General features: G+C 34.1%; 1 non-coding gene across 1 annotated transcript; it reads left to right on the forward strand.

The window, feature by feature from the left end:
- Nucleotides 1-6799: 6799 nt before the first annotated feature.
- Nucleotides 6800-6871, forward strand: TRNAA-GGC (transfer RNA alanine (anticodon GGC)). The gene has a single exon. It is a non-coding gene; the product is annotated as a tRNA-Ala (tRNA).
- Nucleotides 6872-16540: the final 9669 nt, after the last annotated feature.

Genomic DNA, 16540 nt, shown 5'->3' on the forward strand with positions numbered 1-16540 from the left:
TTTGATTTCGTCCTCACTCATTGATTCTCAATCACTCCTTGTTGTGTGTGTGTTACTGTCTTTTCACCTCCCCCGGTCGAATTCTTAATTAAAATACTCTTGCTTGTCAACTCTGCTCTGCCAGTCCAATTCATACGTAATCGTATGTTGATTTATACATTTTTGTATAATCACTAAAGCACCTCCCTGCGACCGCTGCATTATTGTATTATATATATAGCATGCATTAACAGAGCAACTGACAAAACCAGATTTCAATGAGAAACTTCATAAGTCCGAGTGTAGCGCCAAAAAAGGCTGCTTTATACACATAACTCGAAATTATAAATTAGATATTATGAAAAGACGAAAAAAATTAGAAGGAATTAGAAATTGGAAAAATATGGATCAATGAGGAGGTCGTTCTAAAGGACAACCCCCACATTGCTCGAAGCTGCAAAAATGTTTCAAATGTTTCTAATGCTGGTAAGCCTAATAGGCATAAAATAACCATCAGTTCCCCCGACATTTTTGGGAAAAACAAGCTTTGGAAGTCAACTATATATATATATATATATATATATATATATATATATATATATATATATATATATATATATATATACATTTTTCATGATAATAACGCATACTAAGGGACAAAAACATCTCGTTGAAGTTGATATATTTGCTGCTCAAAGGGCAATTATTAAACAGGTTGCATAGCTAACTCTTCGCGCTAAAAGTTACTAGCAAACCGTTGATCTTAGAGACACACATGGAATTAGTAAAATAATCCACAAAACCTGTAGAACTGAGATACGCTATTCATACTACAAGGGGTTCTTTTCTTATTAAAATAAAAGAATAACTTCCTATACGGACACCCTGTCCTCAAAAACTCCAATCAGAAATATGTTGTCCTGTCTCTCCAGAGGCTATTTGACAGATAGTGTTGTCATTGCTAACGGGGCAATAATTATCACGGAAAATTACGCGAACTTGGCGATGACCCTGAGCCATAGAGTTATCTTTGAGAACTTCGGCCACGGATCTGCTGCCACTTTGCATACTGGCTACTACTACTACTAATTTGCCATACATGTACCTTGTCGACGATACCTTGAACTAACGTTGTAGGCCCGTGGTGTTACTTTCTGTGAAAAAAACTTTTCAACAAGTGCAGTTGAGTTTTCTCTCTTTCCTAAATATATTTTCTTATCTGCCGGCTGTGTTAAAAACCTTCGTATGGATAGCGGAGAGTGACATCATCCTTGGATGGATTCCATCTGGTGGCGGTGTTAGCAATTGTGAACTTTGGACTGAATTAGGTCCGACCATCCATGTACGGTCCCGTTCAGTGCTAGAGAGCTCCGAAGAAACATTGAGATATTCGATGCCTTTGTCATGTGGTCTAGGGCGCTCACCCGGAAAGTTAGAGGACGTGGGGTCAATTCCCCGCAAGTGCTGTTGAATTTTCTCTCTTTCTTTAATACATACAGTACATTTTCACCTGACCAGCTTTTAAAAACCCTGCGGCTTTATTACTGTCTGTAAAATATAGTATTGCGATTTCCCAAGCATAGTTCGCAGAAGCGAATTTCGCTAATTTGAGGCAAAAATAGTATCGTGTATTACACGGTGTACAAATGTGTTGTTGCACGTGAAAATTCCCACAAATCTAATTGTGAAATATGCAAAATGTCTTGTGGTCACGTTTTCGCATAAAACAAATTTGGTCACAAAAAAAATCACTTTTTTTAAACAGTTATTTTTATAGATTAATTGTTGAAAAATGTATTTTTATTCAAACCTTTAGGAAAAAGCTGCAGTTAACATTCCACAGTTTTTATGTAAACAGTTACAATATTTCTTAGCGCGGGAAATGTAATCAGCGCTAAATTATTTTCATTTTCACGTGTAGAAAGAAAATACGGTGTTTATAGTATTAAAATTATTCATTAAATAAATGATTTCTGTGAACGAAAAAGAAACTAAAAACGTTACTCAACTTATAGAGATGTTATATTTTCATGGTGCGTATTATAATCAGTTAATATTTCAATTTATATGCTGGAATCGGTTCAATTTCATTTCTCAAAGCAATCCATTACCGTCATTACGTCGGTAAAATTAAGGATTACACTGATATAAATGTCGCTAGAGAAATTTTGAAACGATTCTGCAAGTTAATTAAAATCATCGAATACATTTTTTTTTCAACAAATAATTCGTTGAATGAATTAAGAATTTAAATGGAAAAAAAAATCCAATCTCAAATAAAGTAAAAAATTAAGACAAAAACTACTTGATTATGCATGGAAATTAATTTTGTGTTAAAATTAAACTTGTAAGATACTTTTAGTGAATAAAAAAGAAAATTCTCCACAATTTTTTTCTTCTTCTTTTGTTTTAGCTCAATGTAGGGGTAAAAAAAAAAAGAGTTAGTTAATTCTGAGATGAGTTATCAAGCTCTCGGAGTACTTTACTCCCAACAAGAGGACTTTTTTTAATGTACTTTCAAGGACGCTTCCAAAGGACTTGTTTTCAACCGAAAAAAAATTATCACAGAGATACGTTCATCCGTGAAGAAGTACTAAAAGCTATAAAAAAACATAGAAATTCTGAATTTGTGTTTTCTCCTTCAAAATTCTTTATTAAATATATTTGTATGAATTTTTTTTTTCCCGGCGATCGCCGTTGTTAAATTTGATGAATTTCTCTAAATTAATCACGTTTACCGGAGGTTATGCCTAGCACCAAAGCACAGATGGTAAAGTTTATAAGCACTAAACAAATTATCACCTTTATACCAGCGATTATGCATAGTACCCAAGCGTCACGTCGTTGGTAAACATGATTCCATATTTATTATGGACATCTTTTTTTCAGCCACCTCGTTGAGCATTTTGCCTGTTGTGGCGTTGTATTTGTATGATAAACCGTCTATATGATATACATGATAATTTGTACATGTATTGTGTCATAATATCGGGGTACGATCGTAAAATCGGTTATCAATATATCTGGGTACGATCGTAAAATCTGTTATCAATATATCTGGGTACGATCGTAAAATATTTTTTCCTTATATTACTGTCCAAATAAATTTTTCACACACAATACACCCATTTGGAATATTTTGCATATTTGTATGTTATGTATAATGCATAATCGCAGAAAAATGCTATAAATTCCAAGCATTTATCACATTTATCAACGGCACTTGGTTATTATCATTATCTTCGGTAAAACGGATAACGTTTTCAGTATTTACCAAACTTACCAAAGACGCTTGGGTAATAAGCATACATATTCGCCGGTAAAAGTGATAAATTTATCAAACTTACCAAGACAATTGTTAATTATGCATGCATGATAACTGGTTAATATGTACAATTTACCGCGACATTTTTGTTGTCAGGGTTCTTGTTACGTGTTCTGGTATGGTGCTGCCATCTGGGTTTTTTGTGTCCATATTTTCCAGTAAAATGGCCGATGCCTGAATTTTTGCGTTGTGTGAGAACCGTGCTACGTAACACGTAACACATAAAATGATTGAACAGAACTGCTAATAATCAAATTTAATGAATTTTTAAGAGGGAAAAAAGTTATTTATGTTAACTTTACATCCTTTTGGTACTACACTAAATTAATATGAATAATTTTTTTTTTTTCAAAGGGTTCGAAGTGCGAAAGTGAAAACGTTGAACAATTGAGGTTTTGCGTCGAATTATTGAATTACGTGAACATTGAAATGTATAGGACCGAAGTTAAATATCCCATAAACGCGAAAGTCGTATAACTTAGCGACGTATGAACGAGATTCCACTTTATTCGCAATTTCACGATATAAAAATTTTACAGTGGAAACGATGAATTAATTACTCTTAAATGATGAGAAATTGATGAAAACGGTGGGAATTATCGTATTTGCTCGAGTCATCCCTTTCGGTGAATTAGGAAAAGCTACGGACGGACTGCTTTAAATTTTCATAAATGAAGTTGCAAATGGCGATCAAAATTTGAAAAGCTGTCGGAATGGCCACGCTGTTTCAAGTTGATCACCATTGTATTCAATACTATTCAAGTTTTATCCTGATTTTCTGAATGTAAGATCCTTTGCTACTAATTTTCACATAATACCCGTCCCCTTTCGTTGAAAAAAATAACTGTCTAATATCACCGCGGATTCAAAGTACTTTTCTCTCTTTGTTTAGTTACTGTTACACACGTAATTTCATTAGTTAAAAGAATCCTAGGGAAAATAGTTGCAATTTTTCCCTGTGGGCTCCCATTAGTAGATTAAAAAAAAAGTTCACAAATATTTAGACGGAACTCTTGGCATCTTTTGCTGCAACTTTCTTTCTCTCTCTCTCTCTCTCTCTCTCTCTCTCTCTCTATTTTTTCATTTTATTTAAGCATTAAGTAGCTTCAAAACTTTTTTGACATTATATTTAAGTAGTAAAACTTTTTCTTTTTACTCATTCTCATAAAACTAAAGTACTATGAATTGTATATGATGTAGGGAATTTTATATGTGTATCTGGAATTTATATTTCCCAGTACTGCAGCGTTGCATAGCGTTTTTAGCCCGTGGGCTACATATGCGAATTTGAAGTACAATATACTAAAAATAAATAAATTGAAAAAAATAAAGTAATTAACTTAAATGTGTACATAAAATATCGGAATGTGTACATTATTAACTGTAATTTTACTAAAAACTTATGTTTTCATAGCATCTGTATGGAACTTCGCCACACACTATTCTTAATCTGAAATGACTACATTTACGTTCTTTTTGGCTTTCTCTGAAATTTTCAATGAAGCTGTCAATATCTGTTGGGGGGGGGGCAACATGATTTCGCTGCCCCGACCATTAAAAATTTCGATAGAAAAAATCATTAATATTTTGTACGATCCTTTAAAACGCTCAACAGCCAAAGAGTTTGTGTGAAATTTTACGTTAAGAGGGCAAAATTTTCATTTCCGTTTCCGCGTTAGACAGGTTCCGTTTAATCCAGGTTTTTTTTATATGTATTTTGGCATTGTAATCACTAGACCACGCCTTTTTTCCGTGAAAAAGGCAGGTTTTTTCTTAATACAAGTTCCGTTGAAGACAGGTTTTACTGTAGATATATACACAGGGTGGCCATATGGTCTGTAATTTACGGATATTCCCCTCAATTATCTGCCATCTCAACTTGTTTGTCTTGTTTTTCCCCTTATTTTCAACGAGGATTACTTGAATTTTCAACATAAAGAAATAGGATTATTTTCATGACTGCATTAATTATTTTATTATAATTATGATTCTATCACGAGATTATAGTCATATGAATAAATTTTTTTCATACATATATTCTTTTTAATGTGATATACCCAATACGACTTTCAGTAACACACTGTTTCCCTCAGTTGGCGATTTTTTAACAATTTCAGTGACAGTTGGCAACGGAACTTCCCTTTGACAATTTTTTGACTGTAGTGACAACTTGACGCATTTTATAATTTGTTTTGCAAGACAATTGGTGATGTCTGGTATGTTTGGTGGGGATTAGATTTTTATTTGTATCAGAAAAAATTCTAAAAGTTGACATTATATGACACTGGCATGCTATACATCGGGGGTTCTTAACCTTTTCCAGCCGCGACGCAATATAACAAACACTACCACCTTCACGACCCATGGCTATATTTAGGATATAAAAATAGTTCATAGACATTACTTATTAACATAACGTCTGATTTGAGATACGACCCATCTCGGAAGCCCTTTGGGTTGCGACCCATAGGTTAAGAACGTCTGCTATATATGCACCAGACTATTCAAACTGGTTGGCCAGCTTCGAGAGAAGAATGCGAATAAACATTGTAGATTAACTCCGTCTATCGGTTACTTTTAGTCAAGTTGCGTCAAACCTACTTTACCAGCTGCTACCTTGGACGATTCGTCTAGGTTTCATGTTAGTGATTGTGTCGGTATTATTGCGGAAATAATTTCTTTTCTATACAACGTGTACCTTATTTCCCTGCATATATAAATTTTCCAATGCGGAGTATACACCACCGCGCGTTATCTGACGGTTTTTTTTTCTAAATAGCTGGGTTTGATAATTTTACAAATTAAATTGTGAGAAATAGTAATTAATAATTTTATTATACTGTGTGAAAATCATCTTTTTCCTACAAACACGTGAACAACATTCCTTTATCTTCCATAAAATTCCATTAGTTGTTTGTGATATTTGCATATGCGGTATCGCAAATCATCGGTGCAAAACATAAAGGGCGTTACCGTTGCGGAATTTTCGCAAATTCTTTACTTATCGTTACGTACACCAATTTTAAGTTTCAAATAATGCAAAGCATTGTCAGAAAGCATTGCAGGCACCTATTTCTCTTTATACACCGTTCCTATGGTCATTATGTCTTTATGAAACCATTCACCAACGTTTGTCGGAAATATCGCTGAAGTTCCCAAGAGAATGATGCAATTGTGAATCTTTATCATCTTTTCATCCAATTCTTCATGTAGTGGTTAGGTGTTTTCTTTCCTAGAAAGTTTTGCGTTACATTCTTGAAACAAATTCATGCAGTGTTTTCTTTTGTTGCCAGTCATTGTTCAAAATCTGTCTTTCTGATATTCTCTACTTTTGGGGCCCACAAACAGCCTTTCCTTTACTTTTGCGGCCGAAAAACAAGGCAATTTTTTTTAATGTGCATAAACCTCTTTCCAGATAGATTCATGGTCTTGACAAACTGTTATATAAGATACAAGATTCATCGAAAGACTGGTTATTTGTGGAGGCGTCTATCTGCTTCCATAGCTTAGATGGTAGAGCACTCGTCCGGCAAGCGAGAGACCGGGGTTCGAGTCCCCGTGGGGGCAGTGATGGACTTTGTTCCTTGTAATCTTCATCTCCACAAGTAACCAGTCTTTCGATGAATCTTATATTGACAAGTGGGGAGGACGTTTCTATATGCATATGGCCATCTGGTTGGCCTTTGTCATTCACGAGCTGTTAGTTGATTGGATGCCGTCCAAGAACGGTGACTTTCAACTTATATATACGCTCCCGGGTTGAAATATTCTATCTGCTTCCCTAGCTTAAATGGTAGAGCACTCGTCCGGCAAGCAAGAGACCGGGGTTCGAGTCCCCGTGGGGGCAGTGATGAATTTTCTTCCTTGTAATCTTCATCTCCACAAATAACCAGTCTTTCGATGAATCTTGTATTGACAAGTGGAGAGGACGTTTCTATATGTTCTATAAGACTTAGCTTGGTGAAGAGTGTGGGGTGGGGGCAGCAGGACATAACCACTGGCTACCAATTGGATGGCAAAGAGCAAATCATTGCAAGGGCTAGCAGAGAAATAAGCCATAGATTTTTTTTTCTTTTCACAGAAGCGAAATTTGCATCGAATTATACATAGGTAATTAGCATAACTGATGCTAAAATATTTATGTTATGCCACTAATATCGAATCTCCCATTATTGATAGAAATGATCGTGTCTCCTTGCATTAGAAATTATAATACATATAGAACACATTTCTCTTTCAACACGCTCAGCTCCATTCCACAGATATTTTTCCCTTATACTGTTGTAGAAGCCGCATATGGTGCCGAACTGCCAAGCGCTATTATGGGAAAAATAGAGACATTTCTGGACTCAGCGCGTGTAAATCTGTTTTTTTGGATATATCTGTTTTTCGATCGGTGCAGACTCGGTAATGAAGAAAACGAATACAGAAATATAAGAAACGCAAAAAAAAAGAAAAAAGAAGAAGAAAATTCATTCGCATTTTGTGTATTGCAAAACGCAGAAAAACACCACGGTTGTCTTTGTGATTCCGAGTTTTCATAATATTTTTCTTACTCTAAATCCCAGATGGATCCCTTTTAGTTCCAGTAGTCAATAAACCTGGAGTGCAAGAAAACAAAATAAAATACTAAATAAAATGCAGCATCCGTTTTCTAGTGTAGCTTTGAAGTTTGGAATTGTTGTACAGTTTTTTTTTCTTTTTCCAAAGTTCATTTCTAGTTTTATTTTCCTGGAGAAATAGATAAAGAAAAGTCTACTCTATTCACTTCTTTGTTTGCTCTGGAGCAGCGAAACATTTCAAGGTACCCGGAGGAAGACTTTGTAATGCTTCCATCCCCTCTTTTCTCAATCTTGGTTTCGGTTTATTTTTTTTTTCCTTTCATTCCTACGCGGCTTTCTCTTATTCCCGTTCAGTTTTATTTATTTCCGTTATACCGGTTTCGTTTTTCCTTTAATGGAATGTCTCCTAATGCTTTCAGTAATACCTGGAAATGAAAAAAAAAGGGAGTTATGACGATTCCGAGTTGTGTATGACCTTAGAGTATAATTTGTCTAGGTTTTTATTTCCATGGGTATTTGTCATTAAGTATGAAAACGGAAATGTTTTTCTTCGTTTCTTTTTTCCTAAGTATGAACAGGGAAATGTCCGTAGCATGGAAATTAATATGCATAGATATTGGATTTTTTATCCTTAAAATTGATCTATTACATTGCCATGACGATTTTTTTTTTTTATCATGTAATAGTAAATATTTTATGTCAAAACAGGAACGTGTCTACTGAGATATCTGACATTTTTGTATAATTGGTGTGTGTATTTTGAATGTTTTCATAACTTGGATTATCAGAAGTTTATCCTTAGCTACGTGGAAATGTTTATGCATACCGTCTGAATACTTTCCACAGGGCTGTTCTTTGCAAGCGCTGATATTACAAGTGTATTTCGATTCATGAAGAGGTCTCGAATGACATGTGGTTTCTTTAAGAGTGGTAACTTTTTCAGGTACTCAAGAAATATTTTTCTTACAGTCTCTGTGTGCTAAAACTTCTATTCAGTGAAATATAGAACGCGCTCTGTGTGGAAAAGTAATTTGCGAAAATAAATTAATTTATCTTCTAAACAAAAATACACGGATTTTTCTCAGTCCAATATATCTAGGAAACGAATATTTTCTGGTTGGAATAAGGAAGGCAGCGTCGTGTCTGCAGTGATGTGAATGGTAGCATTCTTGCCCTGTTCGCAAGCATGGGTTCAAGTCCCGGCGGAGGCAGGCCAGGTGACTTTCCTTTCCGAGTTTACATCCGCGTAAAATCCAAAACAATTATCTGTTCTCTTCATTTCTATGAATATTTTATTGAAAATTATAGATTTTCTTTTCAAACAATTTTTCGGTTCTATAGTTTTTCCAAAGTAGAAGCTTCAACACACGAGGACTGTATACAAATTTGGTTTATTTATTCTTTATGACCTTCAAAAATTGGCGGGAAACCTCATGCCATGGGGGTAATACGGGCAGGGCATCTGTAGCTTGTCCATAAGGGGTGGGGGCTACGGTCGTAAGTTGGTATTTTCAAATATGTTTAGAACCCAGAAGCACTTTGCCCAGGATGGGGGTCGACGGTGTTGAGACAACTCTTACGAAAACCAGAACGAGAAGAAAAGCTTACTTAACTCTAAACCGGGGTATAGAGATCGAGCTTACGAAAAAAAAATTCAATAACTAGAAGGGGACTCCTGCATGAGTGTTGGGGCTCTAGTCGAGACGGGGAGACGAGTAGAAAAAATGGTTGAAACGGAGCCAAATACTAACATAATATGTTATACATTCTGTTCCTCCCCCTATCCTTATAAATTTATATACAATAGGGGAAAAATTCATTCATCAGACCCCAGCTTGAACAAGCGTAATATGCCCCACCCTGTGTTTTTTTTTAAATTAAAAGTAATTTGAAACATTAAACATGCAAACGACCGATTAATATCGATATTCAACGATAAACAAGGATCTAAAATGGAAGTTCAGTTCCGAAATCAACTATCGCGAATGTCGAATCGCGTCGGGTTATGGAACTCGATGAAATCCATCATGTTTATGGAACTCATTTCAGAATGGCCGCAATAATTTTCCAAGCTGAAAGCATTCGTGCATCGAAATCTCCAGATCACACATCGCGTATATATATGTATGGGAGTTAGGTTTGCTACATAGAATCTTCGGTATATGAATGTGGTAATAAAAGCGCTAGATATAGTGACTGTTGTTCGAATAGGCATTAGCTGAACATCTGTGACGTAGGTAGGGATAATGTTTGATAAACTGCATTGAGTTATCAGTAATAAACGTAAAGAGGTTGTAAAGATAGAAAAATCCCAATTTATTGCGAGAAGTGTTTTCTGCGGTAAATCCATTGATACTTATAACTATGCATTGTTGGAATTGGATCATTCTGGTTTGAATACCCCCAAATTTTGGATACACAGTTATGTAGTATTACACTACTACTAGTGCTACATAACTGCACATGGAAACGTAAATAAACATTGCTCAGGGTAATTTCTAATGAATTTGCTATACACCAGAGCGTTTTTGCGTGTGTATATGCTACGATGAATGTGATAAATCAGTTATTGAGTTATTAGGCATAATAACCTGTTATTATACATACTTAACATTCGTCTTGGTACGTTTAATAAATTTACTACTTTTACCGGCGAATATGCAAGTGCCGTTGACAAATTTGATAAGTATTTGAAATTCATCGCTTTTATCTGTGATTATGCATAGTATCCAAGTGTAATTGGTGAATTTGATAAATATGAAAAATAAAATTCCAACTTTGTCTAGTAGCAAATATAGCCGGATTCCGATATAATAATAATAATAATAATAAATATCATGATCCATTCCCGATAATAATAACAAATATTAAGATCCTACCCTGATAGAATAATACGATATATGTATTATCATGTATAGTATACCATATAGTACGATTTATGATGTTTAACAAAGACGTGACGCGTGGGTGATGTGCATAACAGTAGATAAGAGAGGACATTAAAAAATCTACTACTCTTATCTATTAAATTTACCAACGGCCATTGGGAGATATGATTAGCCACCGGTAATAGTGATTGATTTAGAGAAATTTATCAGACTTACAAAAATATTCAGTGATTATGCATAATCACTAGATTTACTGTGACATATATGTACTTAGCCCTAACGCATTTTATGTTGTTAGAATCATGCAGGTTTCGTGTTATACTGGTGTTATCCTCATGTTCCATTATTTGAGGTGAGAATGGCAAATGCCCGAATTTTCATGCTTTCTTTCAAGCCAAGCACAACTCATGTCTACCGCCATCTATGAGCAGTTCACTACTCAGTGAGTTGTGCTGGAAGTGCAAGTGTGTTACCTAATTGTCTGCGTGCGTAATTAGTGTTCTGTCTGATTTTTAGGTACAGCTATATATATTTCAGAAGTGAAATATTCTCGAAATGAATTTACCGGTGCTGCTTATTAGAAGCAAAATAGACACACTCATCAAATGAATTGAAGAACATTTCGTGTACATGGTTATTAAAGTAAAAAATACATATTAGCATCAACTGTATATATTGGATATACGTGGGTATAGGTGTTCCAGAAGTCTATGTCAGGGTTGTGAATACCCAGCCTGGGAGGGTTTTATGGGTAAAATTGAATTTCTTTTTTCCACAACCTCAAAATATCTAATTTAAACATGTATATCTTTTATGTGTACATGTTATATTATGCCTATATGTACATTTTTGGTGCATGTTAAACTACGTATATGATCGATGAAACTGACAATATAACAAGGAAATAATTGTTCACACACAAACACACACACCCACTTTTGCATAATTATATCAGAAACCTTGAGTTGTATGTAGAACTTCAGCAAGAAGATTGTTTGTAGTAAAATAAATGAATTTGGATAATAAAAATTCTGAGAAATCAGGAATGGTGCCTGAGTTTTTTTTTTCCTCCAAATTCTTCAAACCCCGCAGAAAAAATGCATTCAAAAGTGTCCTGATCCGACGGAAATGAAAACTTCAGCTATGTAACCAGAACCATGAAGTTCTATTTTTTTAAATCGAACCCAAACATTCAGGAGCTAAAGTCACATGCTTCTCTTTTTCTTGAATTCCTCTCTATTGAAGAATATCCCTTCTTCATTAAATTAAATTCTGAGATATTTTTTAAAGAGAAGTGATAATAAAAAAATGATCTGGTTAAGAGGACGAGATAGCAGTAATTCCGAGGATTCATTACTCTGGAGGTGCTTTCCACTTGTCTAAATTAGCCATTTTTGGGGAAAAACTACAGAATAACTTGAATTACCATTAAATATAAATGACAATAACTTTATTGTATATTAATATCACTTTACACAACACTACCTGTCATGCATAGCAACAGACCTACAGAATGTTTTCATCTGGCTGATGAATTTAACGGCTACTTTTCGGGATCGGGCTTATATTATGAGCATCTTGAAAAATCTAGCTAAGGCTTATTTTCTGGTTAGGTTTTAGTTTCAGAGAAAAACTATACTTTTTTGTTCTGTTTCACTTGAAGGTGTTCTAATCAAAATTCCGACAAAGTTATTATCTTTTCGCTATGAGATAATGATATTTTTGTCTCTTGATATATCCATAATGAAAGTCTCATGTACCTGTATAAAACTATGTAGTAATTCAAAATTAATGTAGTAAAAAAAGTAATGCAAGCATGTAAATATTTTTTGAATGAAAATTCATTTTACATACATCGGTTTACATCTTCACAGAGAGTTCAATTTATTTATACAAGTATGTGTGTGTATATGTGAAAATTTATTGTGTATTACAAATGAGCAGTCATTTCTTTGGCTATGTTTATCACATATTACATATCCGTTATAATGCATATAGCACATATCCAAGTCCGTGGATACATTTTCTCTGTTTGCAGTTTCTTGTAATATTTTAATATGTGAATCTCGCGTCTCAATGCTTACAAGAAAAAAATAGAATAATTATTTAAAAAAATGTGTTTGTGATTCCCAGAAATTATTTATCGCATTTTTTTTGCCAAAAAATCTTTTAAAAATACTTCAAAATATACATGCAGCATTCAACATGCAAAATATACATGCGGCATTCAACATGCAAAATAAACATGTATACATTCAAATACACTATGCAGCGATTTTTTGGATTGCATAAACTAGACTTAAAATAAAAGTTTAATCTGAAAACGACACACAACCCCGGATTTTTTATATTGCGCACCTTTAATTTGGTTTGTAAAAATTCTTTATGATTAGACATGTGATATAAAATTAATCTTAAATGATTATATTCGTTATTTTACGAATAAACGCATTTCAAATCGGGTGATTCTTTTTGAAACACCCTGTACAATAATGATGCATATAAAAACATCACAACGCCAGTAAAGAAATATCTGGGAAAAATCGAAATCTAAAAATAAACTTCAACATTTAAAATGATTGGTATATACTGATTGAAATAGTTGTCTTTTGAACACACAGTATGTTAACCTGAGTTCGTTGATAAATCGTAATGTAGTATACATTTTAGGTACTCAATAAAAGAAATGCTTACTAAATACAGTAGAACTTTGTTAATTAGATTTTTGGATAATTCTAACTCTTACAAGCTTTTCCCTTCAGTTCCCCATCTAATTTATTGATAAAATTCATTGTTATTTCGGATATTTCGAAGTTGAAAGAAGAAAATAGTGGTTTTCATGTGAGCAAATTTAGTTTGGTAAAATTCTAGAAGAAGCCAGACTTGACTTTTCTCGATAAAACTATTGTTTTCCCATACTCTTTCTTTGATAAATTGATGCTCATTTCAACATTGTTTAGCTGGAGTGCATTGAGAATACCTTACACTTGATACCGATTAAGTTGTTCAACCTATGAATCAATGTGTAACATTCAAAATCTGTCGTTATTGAGTGTTTGGGAAGTATCCGTAAGCACAAACTTTATAATATGTTAATGAAAGTACATTTCCTTGCTAGATAAGAATTATAAGCAAAATTCGGAAAACACTTTCGTAACGGATGGTCGTGAAGTGTTTTCATAAATCAGGCATTGAACATCGTCAAGAAAATTTGCAACGATACTATGATAAATTTTTATAATTATAAGTTATTGGAATTCTAGAAAAAGTTTCATATCTGATGGTAAAATTTCAATTATTAATAATTATTTTCCTATGTTAATGTCGGTGGTTTTCTTGCAATATGTAGTCATTTTACGGATCCAGGGCAGATTTAATTGAATAATTCAGACTTTTTTTCTTGTGACTTTGGTTTTTGAATCAGCCAAGCTCGACTGTACTTCCTTTTTATGTGGAGGGATTTCATAGATTTCATCGTCGGGCCTCCACTAACACATTTTGTTTTTTTGCAGGATATACATTTATTTACTTTCGCGCAGGGAGAGAATCAATTTGCAGAAAAACAAATTTTCTCACACCCAGGATGTTTTATAGCAGTGCGGCTATTCGGAACTGAATAATTTAGAAATTTATATAAAAAGAAAGAAAAAATGATGGATGCACAAATTTTTTACAGGTGATCATCACTATATGAAGATAAAGCTTTTTTCAATACCTACACTGAATTGAACTCACGTTCTCAGATGCGCGTAAAGAGATTTGCTTGTGGCTCATAATGGGGGTATATTTTGCCCCCATTAACAAGATACAGTATCATTAGCATACGCATGGGGGAGGGAGGACACCCCCCCCCCCGCGAGGCGAAATTACTGTGTTATTTTGGAGGAAAAAATCGTAAATAAAAATCTTTTCAGAGGAAACAAAATGTTTTTTGACACCCCCTCCCACCCCTGAGAAAATCCCGCGTACGCTTATGCACAGTATTATAACGAAACTTAAAAAATACAGAAATTCTCTGATTTATTTTATACACTGACCCATTTGAGCAAATAAAAATCACTCATCCATAACTAGGCTGATGGCCTTCAATTCGTGGTAGTACATATGATATTCTACGCAACTAGACCACTTATCAAACCCCTTAATAGTTCGGTCGAAAGCACCAGCCGCAGGCAGAAACTAATTTGCATGTGACTCGTAACGTCTTCGCACACTTGACACCTCGAGTTCTCATTATATGAATATATTTGAGATTACAACACAATCTACAAAAACAACCATCCTCGAAACAATTGGATAGTGCTCCTTTCAAGCAAAAAAAACTGATTAAAATCATCGATAAATAAAATGAGAATAACCAACTTCATGTGCTGCAGCTTTGATAAAAATCTCCTATAATAGACAGCTCAGTAAAATCTAGAAAAAATAGCTGCAGAAGAAGAAACAAATTATAAAATTAGACAACAAATACATACTATGTAGCTATTTAATTATAACAAAACATGAAAAACTGCTTGAATCTGCTAAAGTAATGTAGGAATAAACTATTATGTAAGTGATGGATTCAAAAGAAACAATTCTATGAACACTAAAGTAGGATGAGGTTTATAAAGTGCAATAGGAGAAAGAAAAGCAAAGGAGTTCAAAAAGATTACATAGGATTTTCACCAGAAAAATATCCTAGATAAAAAAAAAGCTCTTCTCTCCAGGAATGGAAATTCACTAGAATTCATTATACAAAATACGGAAAATGACATCAACAAACTCAAATGTATGTTTTCGAAGATTTTATGCACCAAAGCCACAGGAAAGAAAAAGAGCATAGAATAGATAAAAGATAAAACAGAAAAAAAAGAGAAAAAAGTATCAACAGATTTTACCAGAGTAATATAGATTCATCCTTTATAAAGAATGAGCTACCCTCCCCCCTCTCGCTCTCTTTCCATCTTCCCACGTGAAACCAAACTCTATACGATATCATACCAATGTTTTATTCAAACCCTAAATTTGCGTTTCAAAGAGAGCAAACACAGAATATTCGACTTAAAAAGATTGTTTTGCAAATTTTTGGCGACGCCAGTTCGACTTGTTCTTTTTTTTTTAGTAAAGAGAGATAAGAATAAAACACGCCACACGTCGAACACGATTCTAAACATTGCTACAGTCAATCTATTTCACAACATTCATGGTAAAACAGGAGGAAAAAGAAAATATAGCAGGGAAGTGACCTCGGAGTTTTCCGTGAATACACTGCGGATTCATTTGCTAGTGGAAAGGTCCCTTTTATCTCCTTTGCTAGAATAAAATAAGTCGGGTTCCAAGAGTATTTCTTCGGGAAAAAAAAGTTTAGGCTGATTAATCTAGGGCGTCATTCATTCATTCCTATTTCTGGAATGTATAAATTTTTTCTTCTAGGAATCGGCTTGATTTTGGAGAGTATTTTGTAAACATTTCTAGTGATTCCAGTTAAAAGAAGAGAGACGTGACAAGGGCACGTGGTCTATTTTACATGTTGTTGTAGTTTCGATACCAATATTTACTAGGGAACGGTATTCGTTATTCATCGGTAAATTAATGCGGTTTGTTCCGGAACGACAAAAATCCAATCAACAGACAGGAATTAAAATAATAATCGGATACATTAAGTAGAGTCTTACAGAACTCGAAGTCTGATTACAAGGCATAATGAATGGTCGTGGGAAAATCGAGACTCAAATTTAGGGATCTAAACTGAAAAACCTACCAAAACATATTGCTTTTGTCTAGGGTTTCTTGTGTAAAATCAT

Source organism: Pholcus phalangioides, unplaced genomic scaffold (assembly GCF_987345545.1).
Source record: "Pholcus phalangioides strain wild (caught in Gottingen) unplaced genomic scaffold, Ppha-v1.0 ptg000008l_1, whole genome shotgun sequence".
Taxonomy (NCBI): Eukaryota; Metazoa; Arthropoda; class Arachnida; order Araneae; family Pholcidae; genus Pholcus; species Pholcus phalangioides.